Here is a 14,392-nt window from a genome sequence, read left to right on the forward strand (position 1 = left end):
CATCCCTCCCTTCCTTCCTTCCTTCCTTCCTTCCTTTCTCTCTCTCTCTCTCTCTTTCACCTCATTTCATTCACTTTTCTTGTCTCTATCATTTGTGATACTTTTAAAATCAAATTTTTTGTTGTTGAGTTGTAGGAATTCTTTACTTATTGTGGATGTTAATCCCTTAACAGACACGTGACTTGCACATATTTTCTCCCATGTTGTGAGGGGCCTCTGCACTCTGTTGATAGTGTACTTTTATGTACAAAAGTTTTTAATTTTGATAAAATCTTGTCTATTTTTTTTCTTTTCTTGTCTTTGCTTTTGGTGTCAGTCATAACTAAGAAATCATAGCCAAATCCAATGTCATGCACATTTTCCGTTATGTTTTCTTGTAAGAGTTTAATAATTGTAGCTTTTACTTTTAGGCCTTTGATACATTTCATGATAATTTTTGTGTGTAGTTTAAGATGAGGATCCAACTTCATTCATTTGCATGGGACTATCCGGTCTTTCCAGCACAATTTGTTGAAAAGATGATCCTTTTCCCATTGAATAGTCTTAGCATGCTTGTTGATGATTATATGACCATATATACACCAGGGATTATTTCTGGGCTCTTTTTTCTATTCTGTGGGTCTATATATCTGATTTCATGCCCTGCCATACTGTTTTGATTACTGTAGCTTTGTAGCATGTTTTGAAATCAGGAAAAATGTAGCCTCCCAAGTTTTTCTTTTTCAAGATTATTTTGGCTGTTGAGTTTTTTTTTCATTTTAGAATGCATTAGTTTTTTTCTGGGCCAGCTCCTTGTAAGAGTCCTCACACCTCCCTTCTCAGAGAGGCAGGGGATGGGGATGTAGGGGATGCAGTAGCTTTCCAGAGGCCCCATCCTTCTCTTGCAGCCCTGCCATGGAGGCAGACTGTACATGTGGCTCTCTTGGTGACTCCATGTGTGGTCCCTACTCTGCTGCTTGGGTCTGTCGACTGTTCAGGAGGCTCCTGACGCCAACCCTTCTCACCCGGTTCTGTTGTTGGTGCTGTGACAAAGAAAGGCGTTTACGTTCTGGGTCAGTGGCCATGCTCAGGGAGCGTGTTTCTGCAGGTGCTGCACTGCACTCCTTCCACCGCGAGTGCTGCTTCACGCCTTCCTGCGTGGGTCTTGCCTGCCCTCTCTGTTCTTGGTCATAGCCCTCACTTTTGCTTTCAGGCCTACAGATTGTATTTATTTCCTGTTTTTTCTAAATGTGAAGCTTGGATTTTCAAACTTTTTGTTAATTTGGTAGCAGTGGTGGGGGCATTCTCCTTGTTGTTTTAAGGTGATTTCTAGAAGGAAATAGGAAAAATATGTATGTAGCTATACTTACACTCAAGGTCAGTTTTCTCACCTTGATAACCTCCTAGGGTTGTGAACATTGAAAAAGGAAGTGTTCCACTGCCTTTTGTGGTAGCTGCACACAGTAGGCACTTAGCAAAGGCACATCCACACTCCTGCCCCATGACATGACAGTAGGGCCTCCAGCCCTGGCAGGGCTGAGCTTGAGGCTGGGGGAGGGAAGACCCCATGAGGCTTTGGTGGATGTGGACTAGGCTCGTGGGGGCAGCTCATGGTCTGTGGCTCTCAGCACCGTGGACAGTGCCTGGCCAGCTGTGCTTGGGGCCTCCCACAGAGGATGGGTGTCTGGCATTTGCATTCTGTCCTGGGTGGTGCCTTGTCTCTGGGCCTTGAAGTGGCAGCATTCTGTTCTCTGGCCACACGTCCTGCCCAGCCTCTGTGCCCTGCCCCGGCCTTTCTCCAGGTCTCTCTCAGCTGCTGCTGACCAGCCTGACCATGGGTTGTTCTCCACTCACACGGACCCCTGGTCCTCCTGTCTCCCCTCCCTTGGGTCCTGTGGCCTATGACTCCACCCCTGTTTCTGAGGCTGCCTGTAGGAAAGCCACCTGCATGATGGGACTCTTCTTGGTCCCAGGTAGAGCTAGGGCCAGCCCTTCCCTGCCCTGTTGTGGGTCCCTGTGCCTTTCTCCAGAGAGGGTCCCCACCTTCTCTTGAGGCCCCTTCCCTGCTCCTCTGCCCTCCTTTCCTCCCAGAGCCTGCTCCGCTGGGGCTGTGCTTCCAGCACAGTGGTGAAGAGCCTGCACTTCAGGTCCTCACCGCCTGCTGCGTGCTGCCTCCACCCTGGACGAGGGCCGGGCCCACTCCATGGTTGATCTCCAACTCTGTGATCTGTGAAAGGACAGAAAAGTGCCTTCTGCATGGACCTGGGAGCTCACTGAAGTGACAGCCGCCGGCTTTAGGCAGGGCCTGCTGGGCCCCTCCTCTCCTGGAAAGCTGGCCTGTGGTGAAGTGAACAGCCTCTGGAGTGAAATGTGCCTGAGTGGATGGGGTCCATGGTCCCCTCCTTATGGCTTGAAGGTGACAGTGGGTGACCCTCCTTCTCTTGGCCACCCCATGGCTGGACCTTCTCTCTGCCAGGAGGTCCCAGCCTGAGGGCACAGCATGACTCCTGGGCTGCGTGCAGCTGCATGCAGGGGTGCTCCCTGCCCCCTGCCCACATGACTCAGGCGCCGGCATCTTGCTATTTGCTGCTGCCATCCTGGGGAGAAGGGACTGGCGGGCAGTGTAAGCAGCTGGGCAGTGGGCAGAGGCCGGCCTCCTGGGGAATGGTAGAGGTTGGGGTGGAGGCAGCCCTGCAGGTGGGGGAGGGAGAAAGGATGTGTGTTGCTAGTGTTCTGACCACCCATTTGTGCCGTTAGCGATCGGTGCTTCTCCACTGCTGATTCTGGGTGTGGTCTACGAGGTGCCTGGGGGTGCCCGGCTGGCATTCTGCTTGACATGGAGTTGAAGTTGCTATAACAACACTGATTCATGTAACTGCAGCTCCCCAGCTGGGCCCTCCTCCTCCTCTGGCTCTCTGGCACACACACGAGCACACACGCTCACACATGCCACTCGGATGCACATGCGCAGAGACCCCACTCCATGCGGAGGCTGCACAGGGCTGATGCTGGCAGGGGCGCGTGGGCCTGGGCATGGCCAGGCCTCCCCCATCGAGCATCTGGCCTGTGTGTGGGGGGGGTGTCAGGTACCCATCAGAGGAGGAGGTGGCGGCCTGCTCACCGAGGGGGGGACTGGGCAGCGTCTGAGAGTGGGTGCAGGCATGAGCCGTGGCCGTGACTCAGTGTCTCCCACATGCAGGATGAGCTGCGGCACCCGCGGGTGCTGCCTGTTCCTGATGCCGAGAGGGGCAGGGCTTGTCTTTTGCTCTGTTAGGGGCTGGCCCAGGACGCCGAGCTGCGGGCAGGTGACAGTGCTTGCCCAGGTCATCGGGGGTTGGGGACTTGCCGGCAGCCTGGGGCCGACACTCCCACTGAAGGAAACCGGAAGACTCTGTGGTTTGCCCCGCGCTGCTTCTCCTGGTTTAGGTGTGTGGCTCCCCTGGGTGCTGCCCTTCTCCTGCCTCACACCAGACCCCTCAGCACTGCTGGGCGCCTGCCTCTGCTTCTGGGGTCTCCCAGCAAGGGCGCTGAGCTCCAGGACACACTCCTGCCTGTGCCACCGTGCGTGAGCCCACCCTGACCTCCACCTTTGTGCTTGGTGGAGGGGCACTGATAGGTTTTAGCAAGGGGAGGCCCCACTGGGTGCTGGAAGGGAGAGGCCAGAGGCTCCCCTGGCACTGACAGGAGGGTGTTGGGCAGCTCATTTCCCTGGACACCTGCTGCCCGGCCCTGGGTTTAACCCTGCATCCTGGGACCTTCACAGAGTGGGCAGGTGCTAGCTGTGTGGAAGTGGCTGAGATGTGGCCTTGGGCTGCCCACGGCCCACAGGGGCCTGGACTGGGTGGATGCTGTGGAGACAGGAGTTTCCCTGGTGCTCCAGGAGTCAGGGAACAAGGGCAGGCGGATTCCCAGAGGAGCAGCTTCTGGTACTGACTCTGAAGATGACTGGGAGCCCAGCAGTTGGGCCAGGGCAAGGCCCTCATAACCCTGATTGCCTGCTGAGGCCTGGGAAGCTGTGTGCCTGCTTCGAGTCTACAGTGCTGGGACTGAGGCTGGAGCCAGGGACTTGCTATGGGTGACGCTGGGAGGCCAGCTGTGAAGGTATGTGTGCAGGTGCATGTGTGTAGGGGGTAAGGGCGAGGAGGGAAGGGCATTGGAAGATTTTGCAGCATTTGCCCCCCCCTTTATTATTTCTTAAAATGACTTTATCTCACCTTCCTAAGAGTAGTACTCGTTCCTTGTAGAAAACTCAGACCACGCCTGTCAGCAGATGATGTCAGTGGCATCCGCTATGGGCCATCCTGGTGGCCACTCAGACTTTCCTGGAGCACTTTCTCCTTGCAGTCTTTTTTCTGTTACGGGCATTTTACCAAATTTCAGCCTCACCACACAGCTTGTTTCCATACTTGCTGTTTCCCCCTGAGGGAGGCAGGACTGTCCTCTGGGCAGGGGACAGAGGGAGGCGGCTCTGCAGGGAGCCCACAGTCTGGCTGGGGAGCCCCATGGGGGGGCTGCCGTGAGAAGTGGGGTGTCCTGGGCTAGGTGAGGGCAGGGTGGGGGGTGGGGTCAGGATGCTTCGTGACAAGGGCACATCGCCTCAGGGTCTGTCCCCTCTGCCCTCCATGCAGTTCAGCCCGAAGGAGGCTCCACGATGCCATGAGCCTGTCCTGGGCCCACAGAGCCTCAGGTGTGCGTCTCAGCTTTGCCCTCCCTGCTCCGTGGCCTGCTGCTGCTGTGTCCGGTGGTACCTGGAAGGAGGAAGGGGCCGTTGGCTGTGGGTGGGACCCTGGGCCCTGTATCCACCTGCAGAGGGCAAGGCCCGGCCTCCCCGTGGATGTGCTGCAGGCTCTCCTGTCCTGCCGTCTGTGTCTCCGTTTCTGTCCTGCGGCGTTGTTGGGAGATGGGAATGAGTTCAGTGCTTAGGACAGTGCCTGGCGACATGGTACGCCTGGACAAAGCTTGGCCTCGATGTCCACCCACCTCCACACTCTTATTGTAGTGACTTGGAACTCCCAGTGCAGATTTGGCAGTGGGGAGTATGCGGGACCCACGTGTTCACCTGCCCTCTCCCTCGGCGTCAGTTCTCTCCTCTGCTGGGGACAGCAGCACAGGAAGGTGCTTCAGACCCTGGGGAGAGGGGGATTAGATGCTTCCTTTCCCTCGGGGACCACAGAGCCCTGCTCGGGATAAGTGCCTGCTGAAGGCCGTAGATCTAGCCAGATTTGGGTGGGTGGCACTCAGGCATCCCCAGGCCCTGCCAGGCCGACGTCAGCAGCCTGGAGCCCTGGAGGCTGAGGTAGCCCCTGGTCCCACCTGTAAAGCTGGAGCCCTGAGCTGGGGCCCTGTACCTGACTTGGGGGCTTGGGCGGAGCACTGGGGGCTGCGTCTGTCTGGTGGGGTCTCTCTCCTCTCTGGTGTGGTCTGGCCCCTCCCCGTCAGGCAGAGAAGGGCTTTCAAGGGTGTGGAAGTACCTGTGGCACGTTGAACCCTGAAAACTTAAATAGGAAATGAAGGTGTAAGGACGAGTGGGCCTCCCCGCCCCGTTTCCCATCTGCCCCCGGCGGGAGTGGTGTTGGCTGTGTTTATTTTAGAAGTTGTGAAACTACTCTCCCTTTTCCCAGACACGCACCTCTGGGCAAGCGTAGCTCATCAGCCGCGTGCGGCTCATCCCCCTGCTGGCTGGCGTGAGTGTGGCCCGAGTGCAGAGCTGCTGCTCGCTGGGAGGGCAAGGTTGGGGGCATTTGAGTCTGGGGGTTAGGAGGAGAGGCAACCCCGGGACGCTTACTCAGAGGTGTGGTGCCCACTCCGTGGTGGACGGTCTGTCCTTGCTGGCAGCAGCCCGCTGAGGCGTGCCCACTATACAGATGAGGAGACTGATGCTCTTAAGGCTACATCTGCTGCCGAGACGCTGAGCTGGGGTGGGAGGACATGCGTGAGCTGCTCCGATCTGTGCTGGTCTGCTGCGGGCTTGGTCTCTTGCTCTGAGGGTCCTCTGCAAAGGGATGCTGCTAGCCTAGTCCTCCCAAGGCTGGCATGAGAGCTGCATCTGGGGAGCTATCAGAGTGCCCTGTGAGCTTGGTGACCACAGAGCCTGGTGGTGGGAAGGGCGTCTGCCTGGGCCGGCCTAGGGTGGTGAAGGGTGGGCCACCCAGGGCCGCAGAGGAGCTCACACTCAGAGGTGGCGATGGGACCAAGGGCAGCACACCCGTACCCGCTGGAGCACCTGACACGCCCGTGCGCCTTGGAGGACCTCTGGGCAGTAGGTTACCGGCTCCCCGGGGCCCGCCAGGAGCAGCTACTGGGGTTGTCTCCTTGTTACCACTGGGCAACCCCTAATCTGTCTTCTGGCTCTGTGGATTTGCGGGTTCTGAGCATTTCCTGTAAATGACCTCGGACAACATGTGTTGCTTTGGGACTGGCTTCTTACCCTGAGCGGTGGAGTCAAGGCTCATGCCTGCTGTCACATCTGGGAGAACTTTACTCTCAGCATTGTAATAGATCTCCTTCCAGTCTTTTTGCTGCACAAGTGCACACATCGAGCGTGTGTAATTAACACACAGTAGGACACGCAGCTCCCCAGTGTTCTGTGTGAGGAGTTTTGACAGCTGCCTTTGCTCATGCCACGAAGGTGATCTTCCACCCCAAGAGAGTCCCTTGTGCCCTTCCCACACCTTTCTGAGTTCTGTCACCACATGCGAGTTTTGCCTGTTCTGGAATTTCCTGTAAATGGCATCGCACAACGTGACTGTCTTTGGCCTGGCTGCTTTTGCTTCAGTGAACGGTGGGTGTGGCGTGCGTGCCTTCTCCCTTGGGATGCCGGGCGGTGTTCCCGTGTGTGAACAGACCAGAGTTTGTCCCTTGTGCTGGGCTGTTGGGGTGATCAGCACAAGGCTGCTCCGACCATGGTGTACGGGGTCTTGGGGCCGCACGTTTCCAGCATGTAAGTGCTTGGGGGTGGCATGGCTGGATCGGGGACTGCTTCGTCTTTATCAGAAAGGACCGCATCGTTCACCGCGCGGATCCCCGTGTGGGATGGCTGTGTGACGCACACACACGCAGCCCTTCCACTTCAGCATCTCTGAGCACTTACCCGCATCACTGAAGACACATGTTTAGAACCTGCTTAGAGTTGCTGCATATTATATAAATGCGTAGCGTGGTTTGTTTAGTTATTTATTTATTGCTGAGTCTTTAGGACGTTTCTAGCTCCTTGATTTTTGTTTACAGGGCTTCCAGCTTCTGGTAGTTTCTGTCTGGATTCCTTGGAGCAGAGCTCTGGAGGTGCAGTGAAGGGGGGTCCCTCTGCATCATCATTTTGCAGGGGGCTGTGCTGCTTCACACCCCCACAAGCTGTGTCTGAGGCTGGAGCCCCTGCCGTGCCCCCAGTTATGCACCAGCACTAACCCGATGGCAGGTGCTGGCGTCCTCTGGCTGGGATCAGCCTTCCTGTGATTCTCAGGTTATTTTTCATGCTGCTAGGGCGCTCGCCTGCCTTCCTGTACACTGCCCTGACTCAGTTCATGTTATGTCTGAATGTTTTAAAAATGAATTTGTAGGAGGGCCTTATTTATTAAGGGTAGCAGCCTTTGTCATGTTTGTTGCAAATATGTTTTCACTTTATCTTTTGCCTTTTAATTTTGCCTATGTTGCATTTTAACTTATAGAAGCTTTTTTTTTTAGTATGCTGCCAAGTCTGTGCTCGTGTGTGTGTGTGTGTGTGTGTGTGTGTGTGTGGATAACGTTGCTTTTGTATTTGGTAGATGTTTTCTTTGGGGTTGTCTTAATGTTTTACTTTTGATTTATTTCTAAGTGATGCAGCCCTTAGTCTGTCTGGGATAGATCTTGGGTGACTTATGAGATGAAGAGCTGGAGTATGTTTTGTCCCAGGTCACCCACTGGTTTGTGGGACACTGGATGAGGAGTGTCTGTGGAGGACGTGAGGGGACGTGCTCTTGGAGGGATGCACTCTGAGGATGCTGCCACGTCCCCCGTTGACAGGGGGAGGTGGCAGGGTGGGCACAGCAGAGAGACTAGGACAGGAGGGCAGGCCTGAGGTGTGGGGCTCTGCCAGTAGCTGTCCTCTGCTTCCCGTGTGACCTCAGGAGTGCTTCCGTCTCTCCCTGAGCCCAGGGTCCTGTGTGGCTCTCCCTGCTCTGCCCAGGTTCCGCCTGAAGCTGTTGGCCCCGGGGAAGGGCGAGGAAGGGCTGGCCTGTCTGCAGGGTGTCCACTGGTGGCTCGGCACACGCTTCCCTTGCACACGGGTCTGCCACTCGGGGTTACAGCCCCCATGCCCGGGCCCTGGGAGTTCTGTGTCTGGGTGGGCCCTCCAGCTAGCCTTGTCTCCCTGCCCGACACCTTCTCCAGGCCATGGAGCCTGTCAGTCCATTCGGGCTGGTGTAACAAATACCATGAACTGGCTGGTGACAGACATTCATTTCTCATGACTCTGAAGGCTGCAAGTCTGAGATGAGAGTGCCAGCAGGGGTGCTTCTGGGGGCCCTCTTCTGGGTTGCAGGCTGCTGACTTCTCGCTGTGCCCACACATGGTGCAGAGTCGGTTGGAGCACGCTCAGGTCCATTTGACAAGGGCACTCATCCCACTAATGAGGGCTCTGCCTCATGACCTGTTCACCACCCAAATGCCTCACCTGCTGATGCCGTCGCCTTAGAGGCAGGATTTCAAAGTGGGAACTTGCAGAGGACGTGAACATTCAGAGCACAGCAGGGTTCACTGGGCTCCAGGGTCGCCCTTGCGGTTCTCAAGTTCCCCTCAGGGGAAAACAGGGCAACAAGACACGTGTGGAGTCTCCCTAAGGGAGACACACCCTTGTCCCCTTCTGACCCCCTCAGTAGCCCTGCAGGGTGCAAATCGCTCCCGCACTTTGGATTATATGGATATACTCAGAGAGATGGAGCGACTCTGAGGTTGCACGCAGGTCAGGGAGGAGTGGACTGTGCAGTCCGCAGTCTCTGCCAACTCTGCTGGGACCATGTTTTCCAGGCGTTTATAGCGGTTGGTCCAATCTGTGAAGTCTCCAGCACAGGGACCTGTTGTACACATGGACCTGGAGGGGCAGCTAGAGCTAGGAGGCCCTGCCCCCTGCTTTTGCCCACCTTCTTCCTCTCTCCTTGCAACCTGCAGGCGTCCACACATCTCTATCAGTTGGAACCGCAGCCTGGGCCTGCACTGGAAGCCGGAGCCTCATGGGAGCCGGCCAGGCCTGGGAGCAAGCAGGCTTTTACTGCTAGGAAACTGCATCTTCTAGGCCTCAGTTACCATGACTGGGGGTCTCTGTGCAGCCAAGTTGGCCCCGCAGCTGAGTGCTGGTGGCATCACAGGCAGGATTTTCGTTTTCATTAAACCACTTGCTTTGCTAATTGAAGGGTTAGACCTTTGAGAGAGCATGCAGTGTGCACTGTGGTGAGCTGGATGGGCGGGCTTCACCGGGAGGTGCGCCGAAGGCTGCCCAGTGGGCTGAGCATTCAGGCAGCTGCTGCCAGGCCTGCCTGGTGGGTCCCCTTGGAGCCGAGGAAGCTGGCACCTCGCCCCAGGGCCTGTCCTGCCAGGGCCTGCCCCATCCTCTGCCAGCCCAGCTTCCTTTCCCTGCAGAGACTTTGGGACACACCCGTACTGCTGTGACCACCATGTGTGGCGCTCCTCACCTGCCACCCGCCCACCCCCAGGGCACCGCTCCGCTGCTGCTCTATGTCCAGCACAGGCCAGGCCCTGGGTGTGCACCCCTGTTCTCAAGGGGCCACATGCAGATGTCTGCCATGGGTGCCGGGAGCAGCTGGGAGACTGCCCCATTGTCATGGGTACCCAGAAGCAGATGTATGGCTTGTCCCTTGCTGTACTCCAGTGTTTAGGACAGGACCGGCATGTGGCAGGCTCGGAGCACACTGTGACCAGTGGGGCCACCCCCGTGGGAGGTCCACTTCTGTTTGGGTACTGTGGTCGAGTACTGTGGTTGAGGTGTGGTGACCCTAAATTTGGGTATTGTCTTTCCAGCAAGCCTATCTCCTCCCTGGAGAAAGGGGACAGGAACTAATGGTGCTTGAGCACCTGCCTGGTGCCGGGTTCCTGGCAGGTTCTGTCAAATGTGGATTGGTTTGGTAGCAGCAGTCGGATGTGTGTGGGGTCTTCCCAGGGCAGCTCCGAGGCCGGCGCCTGTTCCTCAGGCCGAGCTGAGTTCCTCCTTCCTCCGCCCCAGCCCCTCCCTGCCCCACTAGTTTCCAGAGCCTTCTCAGAGCCTCTTTCCCCTTTTCAGATGGTCTTTGAGAAAACTCTCCAGGGGCCATAATTCATGCATTTCCCACCCCCCCCTTTTTTTGTTTTTGAGATGGAGTCTCACTCTGTTGCCCAGGCTAGAATGCAGTGGCGCAATCTCAGCTCACTGCAAGCTCCACCTCCCGGATTCACGCCATTCCTCTGCCTCAGCCTCCCGAGTAGCTGGGACTACAGGCACCCGCCGCCGTGCCCGGCTAATTTTTTGTATTTTTTAGTAGAGATGGGGTTTCATCGTGTTAGCCAGGATGGTCTTGATCTCCTGACCTTGTGATCCGCCCGCCTCAGCCTCCCAAAGTGCTGGGATTACAGGCGTGAGCCACCGCGCCCGGCCACATTTCCCACTTTTAAAGTGATTTGCCTGGAAGCCAAGTCCCCAGTGAGTGAACTTTAGTCTTTTTTTTTTTTTTTCTTTTTCTTTTGTTTTTTGGGACTGGGTCTCCCTCTGTCCCAGGCTGGAGTGCAATGGCACGATCTCAGCTCACTGCAACCTCTGCCTCCCTGGGTTCTAGCGATTCTCCTGCCTCAGCCTCCCCAGTAGCTGGGATTACAGGTGTGGACCACCACGCCTGGCTAACTTTTGTGTTTTTAGTAGAGATAGGGTTTCACCATGTTGCCCAGGCTGGTCTCAAACTCCTCACCTCAAGTGATCTGGCTGCTTCAGGCTCCCAAAGTGCTGAGATTACAGGCATGAGCCACGTCGCCTGGCCTGAACTTTAGTCTTTTCATTTTTTCCCTCACTGACGCCTCCTGGAGACTTCCCCTTTGCTCCCCACACACAGTGTATTACCTGGAGCCTGCGGTGTTTCTTCTTGTCGATGTTTTAATCCCCTGGGGCTGCCGCTGGCTCTGCTCTGAGCCCTTCCTCCCCGGCTGTCCCTCTCCCTGCTTCCCTCCTCGCCTGCCTGCTTCCCTCTCCTGTGTGTGCCCACTTGCCTCTGCCTGGAGTGGGTAAGGCCATCTTCTTTGATCCTGGAGGTCTGGGTCTCACCCTGATGGGCAGCAGCCCCTGCCATCCCTCTCCCTGCTTCCCTCCTCACCTGCCTACTTCCCTCTCCCGTGTGTGCCCGCTTACCTCTGCCTGGAGTGGGTAAGACCGTCTTCTTGGATCCCGGAGGTCTGGGTCTCGCCCTGATGGGCAGCAGGCGGGTCTCTGGTGGTTTTCTGTGCTCGGCCCCACCTTGCCTGACTCACTTTCTCTCTCCTGTGGCAGGCCCCCATGTCAGAGGTAGAAGGAGGAGTGGGGGTGGGGGCGTCACAGAGAGCAGGGGCCAGCGTCCGTCAGCTGTGGGATGGTGGTGTGGTCTCAGGGTCCCGTGGAGCTTGTAGGCCTGCTGGGTTTTCTTCCTGGAGGATGGCAGTGAACTCCTCTTGATGTTGTCTTTGATGCCTGTGTCCTGGTTTCTTGGGCCAGGTGGGGTATTGGTGGGAGTCTGGATCGGCCCTGCCATCCAGCTGCTGGCCTTCCCGGTGTGAGTTTTCCCAGCCTCCTCTCACAGCCGCCGTCAATGTGAGGCCCAGCTGGACCTTTGAGACCACTCAACTGCCCTTTGAAGGTGGCAGCACGGCTGGGCCTGAACCCACTCCCATGGCCATAGCCCAGGTGGCACCCTGCAGCACCTTCAGAGACCAGATGGTTTTCTTCCTAAGGGAGTTGTGCCCAGCTCCAGGCAGGGCTCACGTGCCTGCTGCCTGGTCCTGTGAGGCCTCTCTTCCTCTTTTTCTTCTCGTGACACCCAGAGACAGAGGCTGAGGGAGACACAGGCACAGTCCGAGAGAGAGGCACCCACTCAGGGGCCTCAGCAGACAGGTGACGGGGGAGGCCTAGGACAGGCTGAGGGGTAGGATGGAGGGGCAGAGGGAGGGAGCGGAGCAAGCAAAAGCATCCAGAAGTCAGAGCAGGGCCTTGGCCAAGAGGCCACAGAGGAGGCCCGGGGGGAGTCTACTGGGAGAGGCACAGCAGGGAAGGAAACGGCACTGGTGGGGTGGCCTTCTCAGGAGGGGCCTGTGGGGATGTTCTGGGTCCTTCTACGTATGTGAGCTCAGCTCGTCCTCCAGCATTGCTGTTAAGGCCATTTCACGGAAGAGGGGCACGGAGGCTAGGGAACGTGCCCGGGACCACCCAGGCAGGAGCCCCTTTGCCCCCTGCTGCTCACGTGAGGGGTGAGGGAAGCCAGCACACTCTTTCCACCCCGCAGCCTCTGTCTGTCCCTGGGGCCCAGTTTCTCTTCCCATCCGTCCAAAGCCAGTGGGCCCGCCCTTAAAGAGGGGGTCCATCCTGTGTCTGCTGTAAGGCTGAATTCGTGGTTATCCTCCGAGTCCCAGCCCGTCCAGCTCTTGCCTTCCCTTCTCCCTCCCACTCATCCTTCGTTGGTTTTCTCTCATTCTTTCAGCAAGCGGTTGTGGGGCTCTTCCTGCTCTGCTACCAGATGCCAGGTCCCAGGAGCTGAGGCTGCAGCGAACATGCCCAGGGCCCATCCTGCGTCTGTCGGGCTGCAGACCTGCGGAGTCAGGCTCCCATGGCGGGTCTTTCAGTCGAGTCTCTCCCCTGAGATCAGATCCTGTGTTCAGTTGCCCATACTGTGTTTCCAGTGAGTGGCTTCTCAAGGTTAGTGTCTGCCAAGCAGAATTCAGAATCCACCACCTCCTCTCACGGCCTTCGTCTCCTTGGTTGATGGCAACCCTGTTCTTCCATTTGCTTAAACCAGGGTCATCGTGCATTTCCTGGAAAGGGCCAGACTGTAAATATGTTGGTGTCCTCCGGCTTCAGAGTGTCTGTTGCAGCCATCCAACTCTGCCCCATGGTACAAAAGCAGCCCATAGACAACTCATGGATGAATGGGCGTGGCTGTGTGCCAGCAAAGCTTTATTGCAGATGAGGCAGAGCGCCTGTGGGTTGTTGTTTGCCAACCCTCAGCTTAGGCTAAAAATGTTGTGTTCATACTCATTTTTTTAGAGTTGGCGTTTAGCTCATGTGTGGTAAGAGACACCTATCTTAAGTATGCAGCCTGACGAATTGTTGCAGGTGTGTCCATCCCTGGGACCACAACCTCGATCCCAGAAACAGAGTGTTTCCAACACCTGCAAGTCACCTTTGTGCTCCTTTCCAGCCCAGTACCTCCTCGCAAGGGTGGCTGTGATCCTAGTTGCTGTCGTGGTTAATGAGTGTTGTCTGGTGGTTTTTGTGATGTCAGCCTTATTGAAGTATAATTTATATACAATAAAATTTACTCTTTCAAGTGTGCAGTGAATTTTGATGAATGTATACAGTTGTGCAGCACCACCACCGTTAAGATACCGGACACTTTCACCACCCAGGATGTCTTCCCCTGACCCCTGCAGTCCATCCCTATGCCCACTCCTAGCTCCTGGCAGCCACTCACCTGACTTTGCTTCCTGCAGGGTTTTTTTCCCCTCCAGGAAGAGTTTATGTATTTGGTATTACTTCTTTAAAAGTTTGGTAGAATTTGTCCTGAAGCCTCTAGGCCTGGAGTTTTTTTAATGGAAGGTTTTTAACTCCCAGTTCAATGTGTATTTAACAGATACAAGGCTGTTCAGGCTTGTGTCCTTCAAGGAATTTGTTGATTTCATCTAGGTTGTTGAATTTATGGGCATAAAGTTGTTAGTAATATTCCCTCATTATTCTTTGAATGTCTGTAGGATCTATAATGATGTCCTGCTGTGCCTGTGAGAAACAGCTTTGCCAACTGAAGTGTAGTGTTTTTATACAGTTCCTTTTGCTTTAGTCTGACATTTCCAGTCAGAATGCTGTTTTCCAAAGGTACTTAGGTCAGCAGCTTTTTTTCTCTACTTCATTTTTGAAGACATTTTCATTAGGTATAGAATTCTGGCTTGCAGGTTTGTTGTTGTTGTTGTTTTTCTCCTCAGCGCTTTAAAGATGTTACTCCATTGTCTTCTGGCTTGCATGGTTTCTGAGGGAAAGTCAGCTGTAATTCTTCATTTCTTTGCGTGCGGTTTGTATTCTTTCTTTGTCAGCTTCAAGATTTTTTAATCTTTGGTTTTCATCAGGTTGAGTATGATATCTCTACGTGTTTTTTACCTTTTTTATTTAGTATTTATTTTGCATAGCGTTCTCTGAGCTTTTTGTGGTAGTTGTTGTTTTCGAGAC

The sequence above is a fragment of the Colobus angolensis genome, unplaced genomic scaffold (genome assembly GCF_000951035.1).
Source record: "Colobus angolensis palliatus isolate OR3802 unplaced genomic scaffold, Cang.pa_1.0 Scaffold17, whole genome shotgun sequence".
In the NCBI taxonomy this organism is placed as follows: domain Eukaryota; kingdom Metazoa; phylum Chordata; class Mammalia; order Primates; family Cercopithecidae; genus Colobus; species Colobus angolensis.